General features: G+C 42.9%; 1 long non-coding RNA gene across 1 annotated transcript in view; it reads left to right on the top strand.

Moving 5' to 3' along the window:
* The first annotated feature begins 769 nt into the window (after positions 1-769).
* LOC146870425 (uncharacterized) overlaps positions 770-27,459 on the top strand; it is a 197,508-nt gene continuing 170,818 nt past the window's right edge. The window contains exon 1 of the long non-coding RNA XR_014959387.1: positions 770-914. This is a non-coding gene — a long non-coding RNA (uncharacterized LOC146870425). The remainder of the gene's footprint in view (positions 915-27,459) is intronic.

The raw sequence follows: 27,459 nt of genomic DNA, 5'->3' as shown, positions 1-27,459 counted from the left end.
AAACGGCGGCGCGGTAACATTCTGCATACTCACAAGAGGTGTAAATCACTACTTCCCCACAACCCAACTAGTTGCTAAAAGTGCTTAAAGTCCAAAAGATGTGTCAGTCATCATATGTCCCAGCACGATACCGCTATATCAAACACGTTTGTTGATGGTGTGTTTGTCACTGCAGATGACCTTTTCAGTTTAATTCAATTTACAACGCTCAAATACTTGTATTCCACAAGTGTAATCAACTTTCAAAAGAAACGTTTATTCCCCTGACCACCAACCAATATAGTGATCCTTATCCAGTCTCCGTCCAATTCTCAACTTCCAATAGACCGTCGATGATCTTCTTCGATGTCCTCCAACACTTGTGCTGCAAAAAAGAATTTAAAAAAAAAAAAAAATATATAAGAAAAAATTCCTTCTTCCTCATCTAAGATGGCCGCCACAAAACATTTGGTCTATTTTCTTCAGGCAGTTGGGCTTGCTTTCTCTTTGAGCAATCTCGGATCGTTTTCCTCACTCAAAATGGCCGCAACCAAACTCTTCCTCATCTAAGATGGCCGCCACGAAACATTTGGTCCATTTTCTTCAGGCAGTTGGGCTTGCTTCCTCTTTGAGCAATCTCGGATCGTTTTCCTCACTCAAAATGGCCGCAACCAAACATCTGGTCTATTTTCTTTAGTTAGTCTGGCTTGTTCTTCTCCTTTCACCACACTCAAGATGGCCGCCAACCTTTCCCACAGCCTTCAGTCCTTTTTCAATTGCTCACTGACCTTCAGACGTCATGAAGCATAGAGAGACCACTTTGATCCTCAGTACCTGCTCAAACAGCTTTCCACAAGGCTCTTACAACCGCAATTTCCCACTTTTCACTGCTTGAACATGCTTCAAAATGCTCGATCCTCATCCAGCACGTCTCTGTAAGTTATCACCTTTTTTTCTCTTTAATAATCCAAGCTCTTCCTTCTTTGTTGTTGTTGAGGCTGTCCCTTCCTCTGGGTTCTTTTCTCCGCCCAAACGTCGCCAGTGTAATAAAGTAAATTCACACCAGATGAAGATATGTGGTGGAAGGTATTTATTACAGCCTCAACCAACAGCCAGCATATCAACTGTCATCATAGAACCCTCACATGACAGAACCTCAGAACAAGCTGGTTCCATGCCTAGTGTTCTGGCATGGAGCCATGTTACTTCATTACACACCTCTCCATGGGGGGTATTTTAGCTTTTTAAAACTTGTTATTGCGCCAATCAGTTGTTTACTTACTTCCGCGTACTTGCACTCGCCACCTTCACGCTCCCAATACGAAGGGTAGCGTCATAGCTGTTGCTGCTGTCTGCGCACGCGCCACGCACCTCCGCTATTTTAGGAGCGAGGTCGCGGCCGCGCAGCAGCACCCTTGAGGTCAGGAACTGTTACCTGCCACAACTATTTTGCATTGCCTAAATTTGTTTTAATTTTGTCTTAATCTTCAATTGTGGGGCTAAGGAGCTGTGTGTTATGCTCCTGGGGGGTATTTTAGCTTTTTAAAACTTGTTATTGCGCCAATCAGTTGTTTACTTACTTCCGCGTACTTGCACTCGCCACCTTCATGCTCCCAATACGAAGGGTAGCGTCATAGCTGTTGCTGCTGTCTGCGCACGCGCCACGCACCTCCGCTATTTTAGGAGCGAGGTCGCGGCCGCGCAGCAGCACCCTTGAGGTCAGGAACTGGTACCTGCCACAACTATTTTGCATTGCCTAAATTTGTTTTAATTTTGTCTTAATCTTCACTTGTGGGGCTAAGGAGCTGTGTCTTATGCTCCTGGGGGGTATTTTAGCTTTTTAAAACTTGTTATTGCGCCAATCAGTTGTTTACTTACTTCCGCGTACTTGCACTCGCCACCTTCACGCTCCCAATACGAAGGGTAGCGTCATAGCTGTTGCTGCTGTCTGCGCACGCGCCACGCACCTCCGCTATTTTAGGAGCGAGGTCGCGGCCGCGCAGCAGCACCCTTGAGGTCAGGAACTGTTACCTGCCACAACTATTTTGCATTGCCTAAATTTGTTTTAATTTTGTCTTGATCTTCACTTGTGGGGCTAAGGAGCTGTGTGTTATGCTCCTGGGGGGTATTTTAGCTTTTTAAAACTTGTTATTGCGCCAATCAGTTGTTTACTTACGTCCGCGTACTTGCACTCGCCACCTTCACGCTCCCAATACGAAGGGTAGCGTCATAGCTGTTGCTGCTGTCTGCGCACGCGCCACGCACCTCCGCTATTTTAGGAGCGAGGTCGCGGCCGCGCAGCAGCACCCTTGAGGTCAGGAACTGTTACCTGCCACAACTATTTTGCATTGCCTAAATTTGTTTTAATTTTGTCTTAATCTTCACTTGTGGGGCTAAGGAGCTGTGTGTTATGCTCCTGGGGGGTATTTTAGCTTTTTAAAACTTGTTATTGCGCCAATCAGTTGTTTACTTACTTCCGCGTACTTGCACTCGCCACCTTCACGCTCCCAATACGAAGGGTAGCGTCATAGCTGTTGCTGCTGTCTGCGCACGCGCCACGCACCTCCGCTATTTCAAGAACGATGTCGCGGCCGTGCAGCGGACGCGCCGAAGGCGCACCTAAGGCAAGCCTGTCTGCGCCCGTCCGCGGCCGGCCGGGGCCCGGGGCCTGTTACTCTGCCCAACTTATATCCTACTCTCCTAGGGACTTAATCTCCCTACACATATCCCGGCCGCTGGCCGCTACTAGTCAGTTAAAACTTAAACAACTTGGCATTCTACAAGCCCGCAGGACTTTCCCTGAGTTCCGGACCCTGCCATCTTCCCTTGTTTCTGGACATATAGTTACTTCCCCTCCCTCCTTATCCCTGCCTGCTCAGGCTCCTGCCAACATGGAATTAGCAATTATATATCTTAACACTCGGTCGTTAGTCCGTCATCAACTTGCCATATGCCACCTTCTGGACGTAGACCGACCAGATATCCTACTTATAACTGAGACTTGGCTGAACGAGGATTCCTCCCCTGACATTTTGGCAGCCATTCCACCTGGGTATTATATTCTTCAAGCCAACCGCCCAGCTGGGAAACCGGGTGGCGGCGTTGCCGCCATTATTAAACTTCCCCTTAGGTTTACCTCCCTTTCCCTACCCGATAACCCTCAGGTCGACTACCTAGTTATTCGTTTTGAATCCTCGGTGTCTCCTCTTACCTTGGTATACCGCCCCCCCCAACCTATGCCAAATTTTTCTTTGCCCGTTGGCGACTTACTCTCCCAGCTTATTATCAACTATTCCAAACTTCTGGTTCTGGGAGATTTCAACTACTGGCCATCAGACGCCTCTGAATGCTCTTCCTCTCTGGCTTTTACCGACCTATTAACTGGGCTCAACGGCCTCCAACATATCCATATGGCTACTCACTCTAAGGGCCACACTCTTGATCAAGTGTGGACCTATAATCTAGGTATTAAGTCGCCTTCCCGCAGCCGAGGCCTAGCCTCTTGGCCCGCAATTGGAATAAAGCAAACCTTGACTCATTTTTTACATCTCTAACATCCTCGGCTCTGCCCAGTTCCGGCTCCATAGACTCCCAAGAAGTCGCACTTGCTAAATGGCTGGAGTCCGCCAGCGATAAGGTTGCCCCCCTTAAGATAATTAGAACTAAGCGTCCCCAAGACGCACATCGATGGTTCTCGGACAGCCTCAAATCTCTAAAATTGGGACTCCGCCAAGCCGAGCGCCGTTGGCGCAGAAACTACGATCACTCAGAAAAGCTACAATTCCTAAAACTCTCCGGCGAATATAAACAGGCCATTTCAGCTGCAAAAAAGGCCTACTTTTCTACCAAAATTCTTAACTCTGCACAAAAATCAAAAGAAATTTTTGCTATTGTGGAGGAGCTCTCACATCCTGATAGGGTGACCCTCAAACCCCTCCCATCTCAGGCTCTCTGTGATTCCCTCGATCAATTTTTTATTGATAAAATCTGTAAAATCAAACACAGTATCCTCTCTGGATCCCCGGTGATGTTCCCTACTGATATCACTCCCTTTTCTAATCCCCACTCCCTTACTCAGTTTCCCCCTATACTAGAATGCGACTTTCTTTCCTTGCTTAACAAAGTCTCATCTGGCTCTCCCATCGATTGCTGCCCTCCTGCGATCCTCCATGCTGCCTTTTCGGCTTGCCCCACCCCTCCACTAGCCCTCCTGAACAACTCTCTTCTGTTCGGTGAGGTGCCTAGTCAGTTTAAGAATGCTGAGGTGGTTCCTGTATTAAAAAAACCTAATGCCGACCCTACAGTTATGGGCAATTTTCGCCCTATTTCCCTTCTCCCTTACTTGAGTAAGGTACTTGAGACTCACGTGACTGGAGTCCTCACCTCTTTTATTGAAGAGTCTAACTTCTTAGACACCCAGCAAGCCGGGTTTAGACCTGCTCACTCGACGGAAGCAGTTATACTCTCTGTCATGGAGGAACTCCGTAGAGGTGCCGACTCTAATACCAGTCAAGCCCTGATCCTCCTAGACCTTTCGGCGGCCTTTGACACGGTCGACCATACCATCTTGGCCGACCGTGTCAAAGAGGCAGGTATCAGTGGGACGGCCCTTAGTTGGGTCCGCTCCTTTCTGACGATCCGCCATCAATCTGTGCGGCTCTCCCAGTTTTCGGCTGACAAAATGCGGCTTACTTGCGGCGTTCCACAGGGCTCGTCTTTGTCACCACTTTTATTCAATTTGTATCTTACTCCTCTCATTCGCTCCCTCCGGGGAAGGAATGTCACTGCATTTAATTATGCAGATGACATTCAGCTTGTTTTCAACCTTGACTCATCTGACGAAGCGATTCAAGATTTCCAACTCACCCTCTGTCATATCAGTGATTGGATGGGTGCTCACCACCTCAAGCTTAACCCCGACAAGACTGAGCTTGTTCTTGTCGGAGGCCCATCCAACCCCTGGAACTCGACGTTTTGGCCCCCTTCTCTGGGTCTCTCTCCCCGCCCGGTTGACAAGGTGAAAAGTCTGGGAGTCTACATTTCCCACGATCTCTCTATGAAACACCAGGTCAGTGCCACTGTGTCTTCTTGCTTCTTCCAGCTTAGGAAGATTCGGAAAATAGCCAATTTTTTGACCACCGAGGCCCTCACCCTGGCACTACTGGCATTAGTCATTTCCCGAATTGACTATGCCAATGTTCTGTATGTAGGCATCCCACAGTATCAAATTAAAAGACTACAGCCGATACAGAATCAGGCTGCTCGCCTGATCTATCACTGCCCCAAACATTCTCACGTCCACTCTCTGCTCAAAGCCTTGCACTGGCACCCTCTATCGGAGCGTTGCAAGTTTAAACGTGGCTGTCTGATTCATAAATCTTTGGCCGGTATTAGTCCTTCTTTTATTTCTACTCTCTTGCATCCCTATGTTCCCTCTAGGCACCTTCGCTCCTCTCATCACGCGCTCCTCCAGACGCCTAGGTTTAGGCGCAAAAAACACGGTGGCCTCAGATTCTCCTTTCTAGCTCCCTCCTTCTGGAATTCACTCCCGTTGGATATCAGACTTTCTCCTTCTCACCCTCACTTTAGGCCCCTTCTCAAAACCCATCTCTTTCACTTTATTTATACATAAGCACTCTTCTTTCTTTTTCTGCCTCTTCTCAAGTAAGTGCTTAGCGCCAAGAAACCGTCCGGTGTAAGTTGCGCTCTATAAGAATTTTTTACATTACATTACATTACATTACATTACATCCATGTCCCTCCTGTCCTCTGTTATCCGAGTCCATGTCCCTACCCCAATTCCTCCTGCCTACCATGATCCAATGTACCATACTTGCGAACATTTTGACCTTGGTAAGAGGGAGATTTTGAAAAAAAACTGGGGTATTGATTTTCCCCCTTGAGTTACATTGAAAAAGAGAAATTTGTAGACAGGAGACAGATCAAACAAAGCCCATTTGAGCTTAAAAACATTGGATGTTTCCTGGCTCAAACGGGTCTGTTAGCATGTATGGCTGTACTACAACTGCCTCTTCCTTCTGCCCACAATGGTCTATTATATTGCCATAGCCTCTCTTGCCAGTCCTGTATTGTTGAATTGTTGCCCCTGCCCCCCTTTCCACTGCCCTCCATAGTCTGTTGTGCTGCCACTGCCCTTCCTGCCTGCCCAGTGTGGTCAAATTGTTGCCTCTGCACTCTCCTACATGCCTTCAATTTTCAGAGTCCGTGCTCCTGGCCTCTGCCTCTCAACAGTATCCCAATGAACAACTAGATTGCTAACATTCTATATTTATTACAAAAGCGTGGAACGCCTGACGTCATCTTGATGTAATCAAAACTGTAATACCTAGAGCATTTCCTTTAGAAATTACATATATTAGAGGGTCTTATTTGCATCAAAATTATGGTTAGTGCTCTAAAAAACTGAAATGAGGACATCTTTTCTGAGTTTTCAAATAGCGACATGAACTTTTAAATTATTTGTAATATTTATGTATTTTTATCCAGTTGACCACTTGATTAAATGTTGCACCTAGGGGAGAGGATGTGGTGTTACTTCCAGAGCTGCAGACTTTGCAACTGGGGAACCAGGTTGGAGTTTCTGTTTCAGCTCAACATTCTGTGATTCTGGTCAAATCACTTAATCTCCCCATGCCTACAACCAAAATGAATTTGATCCTGTGTGATGTAACCAATGCTCATGTAAAGCACTCCAATACCTGACAAGTCTGCACTATATAAAACTGCAAATACGCAAAAAAAAAGTGTTTTGCACACTTCTGTCATTGGGCTACATGTGGGCTACATCCGGGTGATATTTGTGCTGCATTTGGGCTCTTTTGTCTCTGGTGGCCATCTTGAGAGATTTATTTGTTATGAAGTTTCCTAATTTCCTCATTTACTGCAATCTCCTCAGTAGGAAATACTTTACTTCCGTCAAGAAGGTATTCAGTTATGTCACACATTTGCCATAAATTCTGAATGTTAGCACTCTAGTTGCTCATTAGATCACTGTAGTAAAGCTACTGCTCACCATGGAAGTCTGCTGCTGGTATTAAAAGTGCATGTTTCAGTCTGCATATCAACATTTTTTAATGAAATAGAAAAGGATTTGAGAAGTCACTCAAAATGTGCCCTAATTTTTCTTTCTTCAGCACTAATCATAATTTCTATGGCAAAATGAACCCCCTCATTGTGTTCCTTTTTAAATTAAATGTTTTAAGTGTTACCGGTTTATTCCAATCAAGATGGCTTCAGGTGTGCCATACTTTTGTCATAAGTAAGACAGTAAGCGCTCTAGTTGTTCTTAAGAACACTCTGGGACATTCTGTCATTGCGCTATACTAAGGCTACATCTGGGTGATATTTGGGCTACATTTGGGCTCTTTTGTCTCTGGTGGCCATCTTGGGAGATTTATTTGTTATGAAGTTTCCTAATTTCCTCATTTACTGCAGTCTCCTCAGTAGGAAATACATTCAGTTTTTTACTTTGGTTCCATCAAGAAGGCATTCAGATTTGTCACACATTTGTCATAAATTCTGAATGTTAACACTCTAGTTGCTCATTAGATCACTGTAGTAAAGCTACTGATCACCAGGGAAGTCTGCTGCTGGTATTCAAAGTGCATGTTTCAGTCTGCATGTCAGAATTTTTTTATGAAATAGAAGAGGATTTGAGAAGTCAAAATGTGCCCTTATTTTTCTTCTTGCAGCACTAATCATAATTTCTGTGGCAAAATGAACCCCCTCATTTTGTTCCTTTGTAAATTAAATGTTTTAAGTGTTACCACTTTATTCCAATCAAGATGGCTTCAGGTGTGCCATACTTTTGTCATAAGTAAGACTGTTAGCGCTCTAGTTGTTCGTTAGAACACTCTGGGACATTCTGTCATTGGGCTATACTTGGGCTACATCTGGGTGATATTTGGGCTACATTTGGGCTCTTTTGTCTCTGGTGGCAATTTTGGGAGACCTATTTGTTATGAAGTTTCCTAATTTCCTCATTTACTACAGTCTCCTCAGTAGGAAATACTTTCAGATTTTTACTTTGATTCCATCAAGAAGGCATTCAGATGTGTCACACATTTGCCATAAATTCAGAATGTTAGCACTCTAGCTGCTTATTAGATCACTGTAGTAAAGCTACTGCTCACCAGGGAAGTCTGCTGCTAGTATTGATAGTGCATGTTTCAGTCTGAAAGTCATAATTGTTTTATGAAATAGAAGAGGATTTGAGAAGTCACTCAAAATGTGCCCTAATTTTTCTTCCTGCAGCACTAATCATACTTTCTATGGCAAAATGAACCCCCTCATTTTGTTCCTTGTTAAATTAAATGTTTTAAGAGTTACCACTTTAATCCAGTCAAGATGGCTTCAGGTGTGCAATACGTTTGTCATAAGTAGGACTGTTAGCGCTCTAGTTGTTCTTTAGAACACTCTGGGAAGCTGCAGTAGAACACAAAGTAATCAACTGACAGTCTCTGCCCTTGTTGGATGTACATGTTTTACTGAGAACGTCAGACTTCATTCTCACATGACTGAGAAAGATAATATGAATTTACAGAAAATATTCTCTCAGTTTAGCTTATAGATCACCTTCCAAACCTCTGTGGGAAAAGCATGAGGAAATAGTTTTCTCTCAAACATGATTCATGATATCACAGCAGAAGGCTTTTTTACATGGTAAAATCACCTTAGAACACACCACAATTCCTAAAATGAGTATGGTACCATCAACAAATGATTTATAATGTAACTAAAGTCTTAACACCTTCTATTAACTGCAATGCTTTTTTAATGAGGTGCTATCATGTATATTGGTCGCAAGATGGCTGCCAATACTTCTTGGATGAAGTACTGACAGCCAATCAGATCTCACGATGAGATGTGTGGTTAGGCTCCGCCCAGATATATCTATCTTTTTAACTCTAATTTTCTCAGGAACTACTGAACAGATTTACACCATTTAAGCAAAAGGCACGAGTCTGAACTGAGGACTACCTCTTTGCCAAATTTGGTGTAATTCCGTTCAGCAGTTCAGGCTGTAGCTGCGTCAACATGTCCTATGGGAAAATGCATGTGGAAAACGGGTTTTGGGACCCCCCTTTTTTCTCGGCCTCCGCTTGACGTATCACTGTGAAATTTTCAGGATAGGAGCAGACCAAAGCTGGACAAAAGGTTGGAAAATTTCTCGAAGATTCGTCAATCGGCGCCAACGTTATTCCAAATAGAATGATGTGGATTTCCTATGGAAAATAGGTCCTAACTATAACTACCTACTGGCGACTGCCAGTAGGTAATATATATATATATACATATATATATATTCACTGAAAAAAACATAAGTTTCACACATGTTATAGTTAGCTGGACATTTTACTGAAAAAAAACCAATGAAATTCCCCCGTTATAGTTAGTGCAGGCAACTATAACTCACGCGACCGCAATCCTCTGCTGATGCTAATACTGTATTTAGACACTTTTTTGCCCATGTCTTCTTCCATTAAATTTTAGCTATACATATATTACAAATATTTTTTTTTCATAAAGACACATATGTCATCAGCAGAGGATTGCGGTCGCGTGAGTTATAGTTGCCTGCACTAACTATAACGGGGGAATTTCATTGGTTTTTTATCAGTAAAATGTCCAGCTAACTATAACATGTGTGAAACCTATGGTTTTTTCAGTGAATTTGCAAGGTTTTTTAAATGCTAATTCCTAACTATAACGTGTGTGAAACCTATGGTTTTTCAGTGAATTTGTACGGTTTTTTAAATGCTAAGTTACTTTACGCCATTCGTGGCGTGCGCGCCCACTTAACACAGTTCGTTCCGTGCGCGCACGGTGCGCTTCGCGCACCGTGCGCGCACAGTGAGCACGCGGTGCGCGCGCCCACTTTACGCAGTTAGTGCCGTGCATGCGCGGTGCGCTACGCGCACCGCGTGCCCACGTTAAGCTTACCGTAAGCGCACGGTAAGCGCACCGTAAGCTGCCTCAGATATATATATTGATTTAAATGCTATTTTCTCAGGATCTACTGAACAGATTTACACCAGACCTACAAAATGCACTTCCTTGACCTGAGGACTACCTCTCTGCCAAATTTCAAGTAACTCTGTTCGGCCATTCGGGCTGTAGCTGTGTCTAAAGGTCCTATGGAAAAATGCATGGGAAAAACGCGTTTTGGGACCCCCCTTTTTTCTCAGCCCCCGCTTGACGAATCCCCTCGAGACTTTCAGGGTAGGAGCGGAGTGTAGCGCCCCACCTATTTTGAAAATTTCGCGAGGATTCGTCGACCGGCGCCAAAGTTATTCCAAATAGAATGTTGCGGATTTCCTATGGAAACAGGGTCCTAACTATAACTATCTACTGGCGACCGCCAGTAGATAATATATATATATATATTCACTGAAAAAACCATAGGTTTCAGGGGTGTTATAGTTAGCTGGACTTTTCACTTGTACAAAACCATTGAAATTCCCCCGTTATAGTTAGTTCAGCTAACTATAACTCGCGCGCCCGCAATGCACTGCTGATGACGTCACATATTACATCACTCATGACATGGTCAGTGACATCACTCATGACATCACTGATGACATCTCAAATGACATCACTGATGACATCACTGATGACATCATCCAGTGAATGTGTGTTATTCTGAAAATTAAATATGTTTTATATATGTATATCTCAAGGTCGATGGAAGAATAAATGGGTATATAAGTGTCTAAATGGATGATTTGTTTTTGAAAAATTGATTGTGTAACTGACTGATTAAGTGTATCATAGTGAATACATGGCTTAGTGAGTAATGTTTAAATATGTAAATATCTGTATCAGTCTCTCACTTTGTGTATAAGTGGCTGCATGGGTTGGTGAGTAGCTACATGGGTGTCTATATAGGTTATTAGTTGGTTTTTTGAGTATCAGTCTGAGTGTCTGCATGGTTCGGTGGGGGTATTACGTAGTGCATAGGTGCATGAATGAGTGACTCACTGTTTGTATGTGTTGAACACAGTATGTGTGCAGGACTGTATGGGTGGATGAGTGTGTGTATGGGTGTGTTAGTGAGTGAATGACTGTCTCAATAGTGTCTTTATGAGTAACTACATATGTTTTAAACTAGTATATGTGACTATTGGTGTATATATGTGAGTATATGTGAGAGTGAGAGATTGAAAGAGTTCCTGTATGAATAAGTATGTGTTTCTATAAGTGATTGTTTAAAAGACTAAGTATGTGTAAGTTTCCGTAGAAGTAAGTGTGGTGGTGTGTGTATAACTGTATATGCAAGTAAATGTATGTTTGATTCTTTATTAGCATGAGTGACTATGTGTGTGAGTAACTATGGATGAGTGGCATTGTGTAACAGGATGTATAGGTGTATGAGTACATATGATGAGTGAGTACATGTATGAGTGACTGTATTGGACTGTTGGTGAATGAGTGGATGTGTATGTGGATCTTAGAATTACTGAAGAGGTTGTTGTAACTGGTATTGGTATGTCCATTGTTTTGAAAATTTTAGTCTCTATTTTTGAATGTGTGTATCAAAGGTTATATTAGGGTGAGAGGAGGTCTGCCACTCTATCACAAGGATGATGTCATCAGTGATGTCATCAGTGATGTCATTTGAGATGTCATCAGTGATGTCATGAGTGATGTCACTGACCATGTCATGAGTGATGTAATATGTGACGTCATCAGCAGTGCATTGCGGGCGCGCGAGTTATAGTTAGCTGAACTAACTATAACGGGGGAATTTCAATGGTTTTGTACAAGTGAAAAGTCCAGCTAACTATAACACCCCTGAAACCTATGGTTTTTTCAGTGAATTTCTGAGGTTTTTTAAATGCTAATTCCTAACTATAACGTGCCTGAAACCTATGGTTTTTTCTGTTAATTTCAAAGGTTTTTTAAATGCTAATTTCTAACTATGCCTACAGAGATAGGACATGTGAAGAAAGAAGAAAAAATGCACAGAAAGAAACAAAAGAAGTGCAGAAAGAAGCAACAGAAGTCCTCAAATACGAAGATAAGTGCAGGAAGAAGGATAACGTGCAGAAAGCACAAAAAGAAGAGCAGAAAGAAGCCTTGTTGCAAAATCATCCTGTACCCTCAACTTTTTCAGACGGATACTGGTGGTAACTGAGTCTGACTAACCAGTCCTAGAGCCAGTGCTATGTTAAAAGACACTTAGAATACAGTGAAAACACCTACATACACTAGGGAACATTATGCGTTGGGGTCCCCCTGTGATTAGCCTTACCTCCTCTATAAGCCCCTAGTATATAATAGGGCATGGGGATTAAAACTACCTCTTAAAACAGGCCACAGGGCGTTTTTGCACACGTTAACTCAGGCCCCGTCCCCTCCTTTCACCATTGTGTAAACACGCCCTGTGTCCGTTTTTAGTTGGGAGATTAAGTTCATTTGAGTCCTGAGGGTCCCTAGGGTCCAACTAGCCCACTAGGTACCTCCAGTAAGTGCCACAGAGCTGCGTTGCAGAGAGGTGTAAAAAGTGGCACGGCCTGGACCACCTCTCTGCAATGCAGCTCAGTGGCGCTTACTGGAAGCACTTGGTGGGCTAGTTAGCCCCCAGGGGCCCTCAGTATTGAAGGGAAATTATATCCCCAATTTAAAACGTGCCATGGTGCGTGTTTGCACACGTCACCTCAGGCCGCGTCCCCTCCCTTCACCACTGTGTAAACGCGCCCTGTGGCTGTTCTAAGTTGAGAGATTAAGTCCCCTTGAATCCTAAGGGTCCCTAGGGTCACACTAGACCACTAGGTACCTCCAGTAAGCGCCACAGAGCTGCGTTGCAGAGAGGTGTAAAAAGGGGCTTGGCCTCAGAACACCTGTCTGCAGCGCAGCTCCCTGGCGCATACTGGAGATGCCTGTTGGGGGCGCGTTTGCAGAGTGCTGCATGGAGGGGGCATGGCCTCCGGCACGATGCCAGTCTTTTATTTATTTTATTTTTTTAAGAAGGGGGGCTGTGTGGTTCCCCTTCTTATTCTAATTTATTGGCCCTGATGACCCCATCCCCCAGGGCCTGTCTCCTAATTATATTTTTTTGACCCCAATCCCCAGGGCCGGCCACTGTTTTTTATTATTTTTAAAAAATATATATTTATAGACACACCTAGGACATGCTGGACAAACCGTACGTACCTATCACCATGACGATTTGCGTGATATTCATTAAAAGGCGACTATGCATGCAATTAATCCACGTGGAATGTATTTACACCACTAGTGAAGCTCTGACATGTCTGATGCTCTACCGTGCCTAATCCCGGTAGACACCCTTGTCGTTTATTTATACAAACATGGGTAGCTATTGACGGGCACATTTAATACACATGCACACCAAGCTATTCAAAGGGGATTCGACAAAAATTCGACCAAAACTATGCAAGAAACCCCCCTCACAGTTAATAAAACACACATCCACTGCCGGATGTGTAATACTTTTTATTTTACTCTCTGGAAAGGGGACGAACATCACTTGCGAGTCACAGCGCGCTCCTGACAGAGCCCAATGCTGTGTTACACCCACCATTGCCTGCCGAGTGCCACACACCTCTGTATTGTATTCCACTAGCTAGTGCATATGCTATGACACTCTCTAGCCCATGTGCACTGTAACACCACCCCGTGAAAATGTCATGCCACACTTGTCTTCGCACGGGTTATATTGCCCCATCTAACGTGCCTTCCTCGATGCCCATGTTATAACGCACAGTGCTATGCCATACATATTACAATTTGGGATCCATATCTTTGTCACAGTGCATATGCAACGTTACACTCCCCAGCACATATTTTATATTACAACTTTAGAGACTAGTTAGGTTACACAACACTGCCCTGTGCATATTACACTCCAAGGCGCATATCGCATAGCACACGCTAGTGCCTGTGCTATCTCGCGCTCTCCAATGAATCTGTCATTGCGCACAATGTATTGCATATTATATTTCACGCCTGGTTCATCTTATATCACACTTTTTGGTGCATAGTTTATACCATACACTATATCTAGTTTTCATTTTCAATCGTGCTCTCAGGACTATGTTCTATATAACACTGTGTTCACCTACCCTTTTCACGGGCATTACATTTTGCGATAGGGGGTGGAGGGTCAGGGGGTGTTTTTGCCAAGTGAGCCCGGAGTCACAGTCACTAACGTCTTCTTCTTCCTGAATAAAAGTGAGATTATGCTGCATACTTGTTCATATTTTAAGTAGTTTGCACAGACAAAATGTTTTAAAAACAATAAAGTTTCTAATACCCGCCTTCTCTGAACAGTTAGCTTGCTGCCCCATCCCCCTCCTCCCTATCCTCTGTTGTGTGAATCCATGGACTAGCCTCCTCCCTCCTGCCATGCATGGTCTGATGTGCTGCCACTGCCCTCAATTTAGTATGATGTACCAGTCCACTCCTCCTGCCCTCCATTGCCCAATTCTATGCCCCATCATTGACCTCCTGCTTAAACTCTGTGCTTAGCTTGCTGCCCCTATTCTCCTTCCCCCTGCCCTCCGATGTCTTTGTGCATGCCCCTGCTCCATCCTTTTTGCCCACCATGTCCCATGGACCTGCCACTCCTATCTACTCTGAGTGTTCTGTTGAGCTGCCACTCCCCTCCCACCTGCCTAGCATTGTCAGATGACTGTAACCTGTCCCTGCCACCTCCACCCTGCCTGTCCACATGCCATGCCTCTATCCTCTTCCTCCTGTCCTACATGGTCCATTGTACTGCCACACCCTTCTGCCCTCCCTAGTCTGTTGTGCTGCAACTGCTCCTCCTGCCTGCCCCGTGTGGTCTGTTGTGAGGCCCCTTCCCCTGAACTTTCTTGTCTGTGCACAGGTCCTGACCCTCCCTTCTATCCTCCATCGTCCTTTGTGCATGCCCCTGCACCCTCCTTCTTGCCCATCATAGCCATTGTGCTGCCACTAACCCTCCCACTTGCCATGCATGGTATTCTGTGCTGCCATGGCCCCTCCCACCTTCCCTGTGTGGTCAGTTAGCTGCCCCTGACCCCCTCCCACCTTCGTCTGTGTGTATGCCATCACAGTCTCACTGTTGCTCTTCATGTTGTGTCTTGCTTCTAGTGCCCATCCTGCCTGACCTCCATGGCCATCTTGCTGCTCCTGCCCTGCCCCCTTGCCCCCAGCCCTCTGTTTACATGTGCAGACCCCTACTCCCTCCCTCCTGGCTTGTCTGTTCCATTGTAATGCCCCTGATCCGTCCCTCCTGCCCTTTATGGTCTGTTATGCTGCAGCCTTCTCTCCTGTCTGTCCATTATGGTCAGCTAGCTACCATTGCCTCTTGCCCCTCTGTTCTCTGTTGTCCATGTGCATGGTCCTGTCCCCTCCCTCTTGCTTTCTATGGATTGTTGTGCTGCACTCCCGTCCTGCATGCCCTGTGTGGTGTATTGTGCTGCTGCAAACCCTGATGCCTGCCCTGCAGGGTCAGTTTGGTGCACCTCTCCATGTCTCTCCTGTCCTCTGTTATCCAAGTCCATGTCCCTATCCCATTTCCTTCCATGATCCAATGTACCATACTTGCGAACATTTTGAACTTGGTAAGAGGGAGATTTTGAAAAAAAACTGGGGTATTGATTTTCCCCTTTGAGTTACATTGAAAAAGAGGATATTGTAGACAGGAGACAGATCAAATAAAGCCCATTTGAGCTTAAAAACATTGGACGTTTCCTGGCTGAATCGGGTCTGTTGGCATGTATGGTTGTACTACCATTGCCTCTTCCTTCTGCCCACAATGGTCTATTACATTGCCACAGCCTTGAAGGAGGGTAGATTTTGTATCACAGGGGGCCCCTGGCCCGTTCTGTCCACACCTGAAGTATGAGACCCTTGTCCTTGCCCTGCCAGCCGCATTTGTGGGCCGTATTAAATTGACCAGCGGGTCCTGTGTTGCTATATAATTATCCTGAGACATCCTTACCACTCAGCCAGCATAAAACCCCTGTGTAGGCCCTTCTGTTCAATATGTAGGCCTCTTTGTTAAATTGACCATAGCTCTGCAATTTTAGTGTATAGCAGTCTGAAGGCAGGTCTGCGAGGCCTTCTGCTCCAAACTAGTAGCCCCCACCCTACCCGAGTGCTCCGTGCTCGGTATCAAAGTTCAACATCCCCCTGAAGCTGTCGACATACAGTAGGCTGCATCCTGGACTGGTACTTGCTTCCTGGGCAGGTTTCCCGCTTTTAAGGAAGTGGCAACCGCAGAGCGTCAAGTTAGGAGAACTGAGGAGATTTTATACATGAATATATTGAATTCCTGTACAATACCCATTATTTTCTGCTTGCTCTATGGAACTTACGATAAGCGATTGGCCTGAGAGACTGACCTTTTCACCCAGTCCATTGTCAGCATTAAGTGGGTAAATGACGAAATGTCTGGTAAAATCTGCAGACGAAGCTTTTGGGTAGCATACGTAGGTAGATGTAGCGTGCAAAGGAGCCCACAAAATGATATAAAAAGGGAGCACCCACAGATATCGACGGACAACCTCGCCATCTGTATGTAGGTTAACAGGCTGTGCAGGTTTTCCCCAAGAACTGGGAGCTCTTGTCTTCCTTTGCTTAAAATGTCTTGCTCGGCTTTGCTTGAAGTATCTTATTCTATTTTACCTATATGAAATGTCATGTTATGTTTAACCATTGTTCTCTTTACTTTTGCATTTAAAAGATGTTGTATTGTAATTGCAGGAATGCTTGCTCTAAGAGTAAATGTGAGTGTCCCTAGGTAACATTTTCCTTGGTGTAACTTGTTTCTCATGATGCATTTATAGATGTGTTTTCTCTCTCTCTCTGTCAGTCCATTAATTGAGATACAGAGAATATCATGACAGCTGTATGATTATCTGGATTCTGTATTTTGTACTTTAGGTCTCTATTCTGCGGTTTCTTTGAAGTTGCATCTTCTCATTAAACTGCCATTGTATTCTGCCTCCAATTCCATGTCTCATATGTCTGTTTTCTTCATTTTTGGAGCAAGCGTTCCTAGGCACCCCGGCTCAAATTAAGGTGCCCCTTTTGTCCCTGACTCACTCTCCTGCTCAGTTCTGTGGTGGCTCCCGGGGCTCTGGGGACCGCCCCTAGCTTCCTTGACCCGTAATAGATCTTCCCTCCAACAGCCTCTCTTGCAAGTCCTGTATTGTTGGTTTGTTGCCCCTGCCCCCCTTTCCACTGCCCTCCATAGTCTGTTGTGCTTCCACGGCCCTTCCTGCCTGCTCAGTGTGGTTAAATTGTTGCCTTTGCACCCTCCTACCTGCCTTCAATTTTCAGAGTCCGTGCCCCTGGCCTCTGCCTCTCAACAGTATCCTAATGAACAACTAGATTGCTAACATTCTATATTTATTACAAAAGTGTGGAGCGCCTGACATCATCTTGATGTAATCAAAACTAATACCTAGAGCATTCCTTTAGAAATTACATATATGAGAGGGTCTTATTGGCATCAAAATTATGGTTAGTGCTCTAAAAGACTAAAATAAGGACATATTTTCTGAGTTTTATAGCGACAAAGCACTTTTAAATTATTTGTTATCTTTATGTTTTTTTATCTAGTTGACAACTTGATTAAATGTTGCACTTAGGGGAGAGGATGTGGTGTTACTTCCAGAACTGCAGACTTTGCAACTGGGGAACCAGGTTGAAGTTTCTGCTTCAGCTCGACATTCTGTGATTCTGGTCAAATCACTTAGTCTCCCCATGTCTACAACCAAAATGAATTTGTTCTTGTGTGATGTAACCAATGCTCATGTAAAGCACTCCAATACCTGACAAGTCTGCACTATATAACACTGCAAAAACACAAAATAATAAGTGTTTTGCACACTTCTGTCATTGGGCTATATTTGGGCTATATCTGGGTGATTTTGGGCTACATTTGAGCTCTTTTGTCTCCGGTGGCCATCTTGGGAGATTTATTTGTTATGAAGTTTCCTAATTTCCTCATGTACTGCAGTCTCCTCAGTCGGAAATGCTTTCAGTTTTTTACTTTGATTCCATCATGAAGGTATTCAGATATGTCACACATTTGCCATGAATTCTGAATGTTAGCACTCTAGTTGCTCATTAGATCACTGTAGTAAAACTACTGCTCACCATGGAAGTCTGCTCCTGGTATTAAAAGTGCATGTTTCAGTCTGCATGTCAGAATTTTTTAATGAAATAGAAGAGGATTTGAGAAGTCACTCAAAATGTGCCCTCATTTTCTTTCTTCAGCATTAATCATAATTTCTATGGCAAAATGAACCCCCTCATTGTGTTCCTTTTTAAATTAAATGTTTTAAGTGTTACCAGTTTATTCCAATCAAGATGGCTTCAGGTGTGCCATACTTTTGTCATAATGAAGACAGTAAGTGCTCTAGTTGTTTTTAAGAACATTCTTGGACATTCTGTCATTGGGCTATACTTGGGCTACATCTGGGTGATATTTGGGCTACATTTGGGCTCTTTTGTCTCTGGTGGCCATCTTGGGAGACTTATTTGTTATGAAGTTTCCTAATTTCCTCATTTACTGCAGTCTCCTCAGTAGGAAATACTTTCAGTTTTTTACTTTGATTCCATCAAGAAGGCATTCAAATGTGTCACACATTTGCCATAAAATCAGAATGTTAGCACTCTTTTTGCTCATTAGATCACTGTAGTAAAGCTACTGCTCACCAGGGAAAACTGCTGCTGGTATTGAAAGTGCATGTTTCAGTCTGCATGCCAGGATTTGAGAAGTCACTCAAAATGTGCCCTAATTTTTCTTTATGCAGCACTAATCATACTTTTTATGGAAAAATGAACCACCTCATTTTGTTCCTTTTTAAATTAAATGTTTTAAGAGTTACCACTTTAATCCAAGCAAGATGGCTTCAGGTGTGCCATACATTTATCATAAGTAGGACGGTTAGCGCTCTAGTAGTTCTTTAGAACACTCTGGAAAGCTGCAGTAGAACACAAAGGAATCAACTGACAGTCTCTGCCCTTGTTGGATGTACATGTTTTACTGAGAATGTCAGACTTCATTCTCACATGACTGAGAAAGATAATGTGAATTTACAGAAAATAAGCTCTCAGTTTAGCTTATAGATCACCTTCCAAACCTCTGTGGTAAAAGCATGAGAAAATATTTTTCTCTCAATCATGATATCCCAGCAGAAGGCTTTTTCACATGGTAAACACCTTAGAACATACCACAATTCCTAAAATGAGTATGGTACCATCAACAAATGATTTATAATGTAACTAAAGTCTTAAAATCTTCTATTAACTGCAATGCTTTTTAATGAGGTGCTATCATGTATATTGGTCCCAAGATGGCTGCCAACACTTCTTGGATGAAGTGCTGACAGCCAATCAGATCTCAGGATGAGATGTGTGGTTAGGCTCCGCCCACATATATATATTGATTTAAATGCTATTTTCTCAGGAACTACTGAACAGATTTACACCAGACCTACAAAAGGCACTTCCTTGACCTGAGGACTACCTCTCTGCCAAATTTCAAGTAACTCTGTTCAGCCGTTCGGGCTGTAGCTGTGTCTAAAGGTCCTATGGAAAAATGCATGGGAAAAACGCGTTTTGGGACCCCCCTTTTTTCTCAGCCCCAGCTTGACGAATCCCCCCGAGACTTTCAGGGTAGGAGCGGAGCGTAGCGCCCCACCTATTTTGAAAATTTCGCGAGGATTCATCGACCGGCGCCAAAGTTATTCCAAATAGAATGTTGCGGATTTCCTATGGAAACAGGGTCCTAACTATAACTATCTACTGGCGACCGCCAGTAGATAATATATATATATATATATATATATTATTAGTTATAGTTAGGACCGTGTTTCCATAGGAAATCTGCAACATTCTATTTTGAATAACTTTGGCGCAGATTGACGAATCCTGGTGAAATGTTCAAAATAGGTGGGGTGCTCCGCTCCGCTCCGTCCCTGAAAGTCTTGGGGGGGTTCGTCAAGCGGGGGCTGAGAAAAAGGGGGGGTCCCAAAACGCGTTTTCCCCATGCATTTTTCCATAGGACCTTTAGTCCAAGCTGCAGCCCGAACGGCTGAACAGAATTACTTGAAATTTGGCAAAGAGGTAGTCCTCAGGTCAGGGATGTGCCTTTTGTAGGTCTGGTGTAAATGTGTTCAGGTTTTGCTGAGAAAATAGCATTTAAATCAATATATATATCTATAGGCGCGCTCCGAGCGCTTACAGTAAGCTTACCGTACGCGCACGCTGCCATGCGCGAGCACAATTCTGATTGGTGGTTACATGACTGTAAACATTCGAATCGGTCGAAATCAGGAAGTGTCGGCCTCCATTTTGTGTGTCTCACACTGATAAAAAAAAGGAGGAGAACGTGGAAAGGGGGAAACGAAGAGAGTTGCAGACCCCCTAGCGTTTGTCAGGGGGTCCAAGAAGGCCATAAAAGTATGAAAAATACATTTAAATGTTTTTTTTTTTTAAATTGCGGGGTGCGCGTACGGTAAGCTTACCGTACGCGTACGGTAGAAAAAAAAAAAGAAAAAAAAAATGTAAGTGTTTAGATATTAGGGGACTCTAAAAAGAGCCGTTGTGTTCATTGAGTGTTTTTTGGTACCTACAAGTAAGTACCGATGCAGAGTCTAAAGTTCAAGAGGAAGACTCTGTTCCCTTCATCATTGAAATGTACACCGTCTCCTCTATAAATGTCTTGCATGTTGTAACGCAAGTTGTTGTGGTATATAGAACCCATACCATAGTCTCTGAGGAAAGCAGAAACAGATTTGTTGACGTGCTTTCTTGCTTTGTCAATCTGCAGACAAAATTGGTTGGACCAGTTCCACTTTTGCCTTTGGCATATGTTAGAATATACAAAGGCAGAATGAGGAAAAAGCGACATCAATTGCACAAAGGTGTCCTTAATAAGCATTTCCAGACCTACACCAGTTAAAGTGCCTAGGTCATTTCCACCACAGTGCACAATAATAAGGTTAGGCTGTGGGAGATGTAGAAAGGTTTTCACCAAAGGCATTAATTGGTGCCACTTTAACCCTCTCTGACCAATCCATTTAATGTCTACATTTGGCAAAAGCAAGGTCTCTCACCATACCTCTTTTTTCTGCAAATTTTTCACTCCAGAAGACATAGCTGTGACCTACAATCCACACTGTGAACATCTTTCAAGGAGATCTGGATGCACTCTGAAGGTGTCTTTCAGTAGAATGGCAATATGAAATGAAAGACAGTTTGAAAATGGAGGCATACATATTTTCTAAAAATAAAAAGAACTCATTGGCTGTTTCACACCATTCTACACTAAAAACTAGGCTGTATGTGTTCATTTTTAGAAGCATGTTTTGTATTGGTTCAGAAAATTGTGTTCCCACAGAAGAATAGTTTGGATTTGCTGTTAGGTTGGACAGGTGAAGCACTCTTGGTCTTTCGATTTGAAACATTGTGTGGTGAACTTCTGACCTCTCTCCTCACAGCAGTGTTCCATGAGCTGTTGCTATGGTAGCAGGCAGAAGTCAAGTTGGGGGAAGGGTACATTTGGAAAAGTGTTGAAGTTTTCAACCAATAGAAATGTATGATTTCATTTGAAAAAAAGTTGGAAGCACAGAGATTTGTAATTAACATGTATATGTGTGAAAAAAGAGAGGGAAACATTGCCATTAATTGGTTCTGCTCAGAGGAGAGAGGTGTACAGCTCCGATATTCTGACTCTGATAGTCTGCTGTTTGAGTGCCACATTTCTTTCTCAACTAACTAATTTTAAAGGTGAGTTATGAGTTTGAGAGGGGATGTATGTGGTGATTTTTGCATGAGTCTGTGAGCACAGAGGAATTGCTGTCAGAGATGTATTTCGTGTCTCTCTGGTTCTTTTGAGAAGTAACCATGCATATGTCTCTTGCAACTGAAAATACACAGTCTGCATAAGCAGACTGTTAGCACACACCCAGCAGTTTATCCTGTAGAATCATGCTGAGTATTCACAAGTGACTGGTGTTTCATGGAAGCAGTGAGTAACGCTAATACATTCAACATCACTAAGGCTGATTTCTTTTGCTGGAGTGTAGTCATTCACCAAGGTCACACATGTTCATGGTCTGAAAAAGCTGTTTGCACATGTGCTGTTTAAAGGTGTCTGAAAACTGTAATCAAAATGTATGCGACTGTTAGAGTAATTAACGCTTGCAGGAAAAAACAGTACTAAGTGTGCTTAGAAATTGGCAAACAAATTTCATTTTCTGCCTAAAAACACAGAAGACAGTAGTTAGTGTGCTTTGAAATTGGCAAGCAAAATTCATTTTCTGCGTAAAATCACAGCATGAGTCTTTGAGCACAGAGCAATTACTGTCAGAGATGTATTTCGTGTCTCTTTGGTTCTTTTGGGAAGTAACCATGCATATGTCTCTTGCAACTGAAAATACACAGTCTGCATAAGCAGACTGTTAGCACACACCCAGCAGTTTATCCTGTAGAATCATGCTGAGTATTCACAAGTGACTGGTGTTTCAGGTAGCAGTGAGTAACGCTAATACATTCAACATCACTAAGGCTGATTTCTTTTGCTGGAGTGTAGTCAGTCACCAAGGTCACACATGTTCATGGTCTGAAAAAGCTGTTTGCACATGTGCTGTTTTCTGTGTCTGAAAACTGTAATGACAATGTATGCGACTGTTAGAGTAATTAACGCTTGCAGGAAAAAACAGTACTAAGTGTGCTTAGAAATTGGCAAGAAAATTTCATTTTCTGCCTAAAAACACAGAAAACAGTAGTAATTGTGCTTTGAAATTGGCAAGCAAATTTCATTTTCTGCGTAAAATCACAGCATGAGTCTGTGAGCACAGAGGAATTGCTGTCAGAGATGTATTTCGTGTCTCTCTGGTTCTTTTGAGAAGTAACTATGCATATGTCTCTTGCAACTGAAAATACACAGTCTGCATAAGCAGACTGTTAGCACACACCCAGCAGTTTATCCTGTAGAATCATGCTGAGTATTCACAAGTGACTGGTGTTTCAGGTAGCAGTGAGTAACGCTAATACATTCAACATCACTAAGGCTGATTTCTTTTGCTGGAGTGTAGTCAGTCACCAAGGTCACACATGTTCATGGTCTGAAAAAGCTGTTTGCACATGTGCTGTTTAAAGGTGTCTGAAAACTGTAATGAAAATGTATGCGACTGTTAGAGTAATTAACGCGTGCAGGAAAAAACAGTAGTAAGTGTGCTTAGAAATTGGCAAGCAAATTTCATTTTCTGCCTAAAAACACAGAAGACAGTAGTAAGTGTGCTTTGAAATTGGCAAGCAAATTTCATTTTCTGCGTAAAATCACAGCATGAGTCTGTGAGCACAGAGCAATTACTGTCAGACACTGTGTAATGATTCTGAATTGGTTTTAAAGCAACGTTTGCCTTTTGATTTAGCAAATTCCTATTTAATTTTTCTGAAATCAAAATTTTAGACAGAAATTTCAACATCTGTAGAAAACATTATTCCAATTTAATTGGATTACCATCGGAAATGTCATCAAAAATTATTATAAAAATTACCTTTGGCCTTACGGAAAGGTAATAATTTGCATTGTGGACTTCTTTGACACAAATAATTTTGGTGATTATGCTTATGCAACAGAATTTTCAGACGATATTTACTGAAATTAGTTATTGTTCTTACGTGAGATTTATATTGCAAATGTTTCATTTCTATTACGGTATGTTTTAGTGAGAAGAGATTCTGGGCTTTTTTAAACAATCTTTCTGATTGTTTTTTTTTTTGCCCGCTGTTAAGTGATGAATGCAATTGCTTTTACGATTTACAGTAAAATGCAATATATTCTGAAAACAGCAAAAAAAGGGCAAAAAAAGTTTGTTGAAATATAAAAATATGTGCACTGTATTCTAAAATGTATTGTTAAATATTAATACCTTTTTCTTTTTTTACAGATTGAGAAAGGAAAAATATGAAAAATAAACTTCTTTATAGAAAGTTAAATAAATCACTTATTTTTCTTAAAATTATTTTTATTGTCAGGTAAGTGTGAAATTTCTGAAATTATCACACATTTACTTTAATGCTCACTTTTTTTCACTACTCTTTTCTATGCTTTTCTCATTTTTGTAGTAGTCCCTCATGGACCTTGTAGGCTGATTAAAAATGTTGTGTTTTTAAAAAAAAAAAAATAATTGCACACGGTAAAAAAAATAAAATAAAAAAAAGTCATTTAAATTTTTTTTAAAAAAGTTAAGAGGTAAGGTTGGCTCTTAAAAGAACCGTTGTGTTCATAAAGGGAAAGAGGAAAGAAAGAATGGAAATACTAACAAGGACCACAGATGTGCTGGTCTATCCTATTGTTTATGAGGGAAACACTGGTCTCCGCATGAACAATAAGGCCATGACATGTTGTGCACCTCATTGCAACCCTCCCAAAACGAGGGTTTATATCCAGAGGACCAGAAAAGGGTGATGCTCCCACCGCAGAGGAAGGGCTCAGCTGAGCTGCCGAAGATGTACTCGGCTGAGCTTCTGCAGGTGTGCTTGGGTGACTTACTGGAGATGTTTCTCCAGTATGTCTAGCATAAGTCCTGGGATGTTTATCCTTAATGTGTCTAACCATAGAGTGATTTCCAAAGGAATACTTCTTCCTTGGATTCCCTCCAGATAAGACACGCTCACAAAGTGAGCAGGTGACTAAAGGAGCATTTACCTTTTTCTGCCCCTCTGGATAGGTGAAATATTCCCATACAAAAGAAGTATTTTGTTTCCTCCTTCTCTCTCTGATGATGCTGCTACCAGGCTCGCTCTCAGAAGAGGTCTGCTGTTCTGCCATCGTATCACAAAGACAACTCAGCTCCTTCTCCTAAGGGATCACAAGCAGAAACGAGGGGAATGGGTGTGGTGTAGGAAGGTTCTAGAACTGAAAGTAGTTTTAACAAATCAAAAGTGTTGTTTCTTGATCACATGACAAACCGTGCACGTACGTTACGCTTACGGAGCGCTTACGGAGCGCTTACAGTAAAAGTACGCATGCGCGTATAAAAGACATGCGCACGCGCGCATGTGCATAACAGGCACGCTCCAACACTTCCACGTAACGTGCGCGCGCGCGTACGCGTGTAACGTATGCGCTTACACGTCGCGTACGCAGTACGGACGTCTACGCAAATTGCGTAACCATACGCAAACAGAGTGGAAATATTACGTACATAAAGCAAAACGTGCGCTTACGGTAAGCTTACCGTACGAGCACAGAAAAAAAAAAAATTATAAAAAAGATTCACTATGTTATACTACTATATCTTACCTGTTGGGTTAAAAAAAGATGATAAATTAAATATTGCAGAATTTATTAAATGTTACCATAGTGTTTAAAGGGAATAGAAAGTAAAAAAAAAAGATGTAAAAAACCTTGCAAAGATAAAAAATAAAAATGTTTCACAAACGTTAAATATAAGAATTAGCATTTAAAAAAACCATACAAATTCACTGAAAAAACCATGGGTTTCACACACGTTATAGTTAGGAATTAGCATTTAAAAAACCTTGCAAATTCAGTGAAAAAACCATAGGTTTCACAGACGTTATAGTTAGCTGGACATTTCACTCGTAAAAAACCAATGAAATTCCCCCTTTATATACGTGACATATTCACGGGGGGGTGTTACAGTGCACATGGGCTAGAGAGTGTCATAGCATATGCACTAGCTAGTGGAATACAACACAGAGGTGTGTGTCACTCAGCATTCAATGGTGGGTGTAACACAGCATTGGGCTCTGCCAGGAGCGCGCTGTGACTCTCAAGTGATGTTCATCCCCTTTTCAGAGAGTAAAATAAAAAGTATTACACATCCGGCAGTGGATGTGTGTTTTATTAACCGTGAGGGGGGTTTCTTGCATAGTTTTGGCCGAATTTTTGTCGAATCCCCTTTGAATGGCTTGGTGTGCATGTGTATTAAATGTGCCCGTCAATAGCTACCCATGTTTGTATAAATAAACGACAAGGGTGTCTACCGGGATTATGCACGGTAGGGCATCAGACATGTCAGAGCTTCACTAGTGGTGTAAATACATTCCACGTGGATTCATTGTATGCATAGCCGCCTTTTAATGAATATCACGCAAATCGTCATGGTGATAGGTACGTACGGTTTGTCCAGCATTTCCTAGGTGTGTCTATAAATATATATTTTTTAAAAATAATAAAAAACAGTGGCCGGCCCTGGGGATTGGGGTAAAAAAAATATAATTAGGAGACAGGCCCTGGGGGATGGGGTCATCAGGGCCAATAAATTAGAATAAGAAGGGGAACCACACAGCCCCCCTTCTTAAAAAATAAAATAAATAAAAGACTGGCATCGTGCCGGAGGCCACGCCCCCTCCTTGCAGCACTCTGCAAACGCGCCCCCTGGTGAGTTGTAAGTTGGGGAATTAATTCCTCTTCAATACTGAGGGTCCCTGAGGGCCAACTAGCCCAACAGGCATCTCCAGTATGCACCAGGGAGCTGCGCTGCAGACAGGTGTTCTGAGGCCAAGCCCCTTTTTACACCTCTCTGCAACGCAGCTCTGTGGCGCTTACTGGAGGTACCTAGTGGTGTAGTTTGACCCTATGGACCCTTAGGATTCAAGGGGACTCAATCTCTCAACTTAGAACAGCCACAGGGCGCGTTTTCACAGTGAGGAAGGGAGGGGACGGGGCCTGAGGTGACGTGTGCAAACATGCACTATGGCACGTTTTAAATTGGGGATATCATTTTCCTTCAATACTGTGGGCCCCTGGGGGCTAACTAGCCCACCAAGTGCTTCCAGTAAGCGCCACTGAGCTGCATTGCCGAGAGGTGGTCCAGGCCGTGCCACTTTTTACACCTCTCTGCAACGCAGCTCTTTGGCACTTACTGGAGGTACCTAGTGGGCTAGTTAGACCCTAGGGACCCTCAGGATTCAAATGAACTTAATCTCCCAACTAAAAACGGACACAGGGCGTGTTTACACAGTGGTGAAGGGAGGGGACGGGGCCTGAGTTAACGTGTGCAAAAACGCCCTGTGGCCAGTTTTAAGAGGTAGTTTTAATCCCCCTGCCCTATTATACACTAGGGGCTTACAGAGGAGGTCATGCTAATCACAGGGGGACCCCAACGCATAATGTTCCCTAGTGTATGTAGGTGTTTTCACTGTATTCTAAGTGTCTTTTAACATAGCACTGTCTCTAGGACTGGTTAGTCAGACTCAGTCACCACCAGTATCCGTCTGAAAAAGTTGAGGGTTCAGGATGATTTTGCAACAAGGCATCTTTCTGCTCTTCTTTTTGTTCTTTCTGTACGTTATCCTTCTTCCTGCACTTTTGTTCGTCTTTGAGGACTTCTGTTGCTTCTTTCTGCACTTCTTTTTTTCTTTCTGTGCATTTTTTCTTCTTTCTTCACATGTCCTATCTCTGTAGGCATAGTTAGAAATTAGCATTTAAAAAACCTTTGAAATTCACAGAAA

Source organism: Triturus cristatus, chromosome 1_1, assembly GCF_964204655.1.
Source record: "Triturus cristatus chromosome 1_1, aTriCri1.1, whole genome shotgun sequence".
Classification (NCBI taxonomy): Eukaryota; Metazoa; Chordata; class Amphibia; order Caudata; family Salamandridae; genus Triturus; species Triturus cristatus.
The sequence above is the reverse complement of the archived record's forward strand: the minus strand, read 5'-3'. Positions and strand labels throughout refer to the sequence as shown.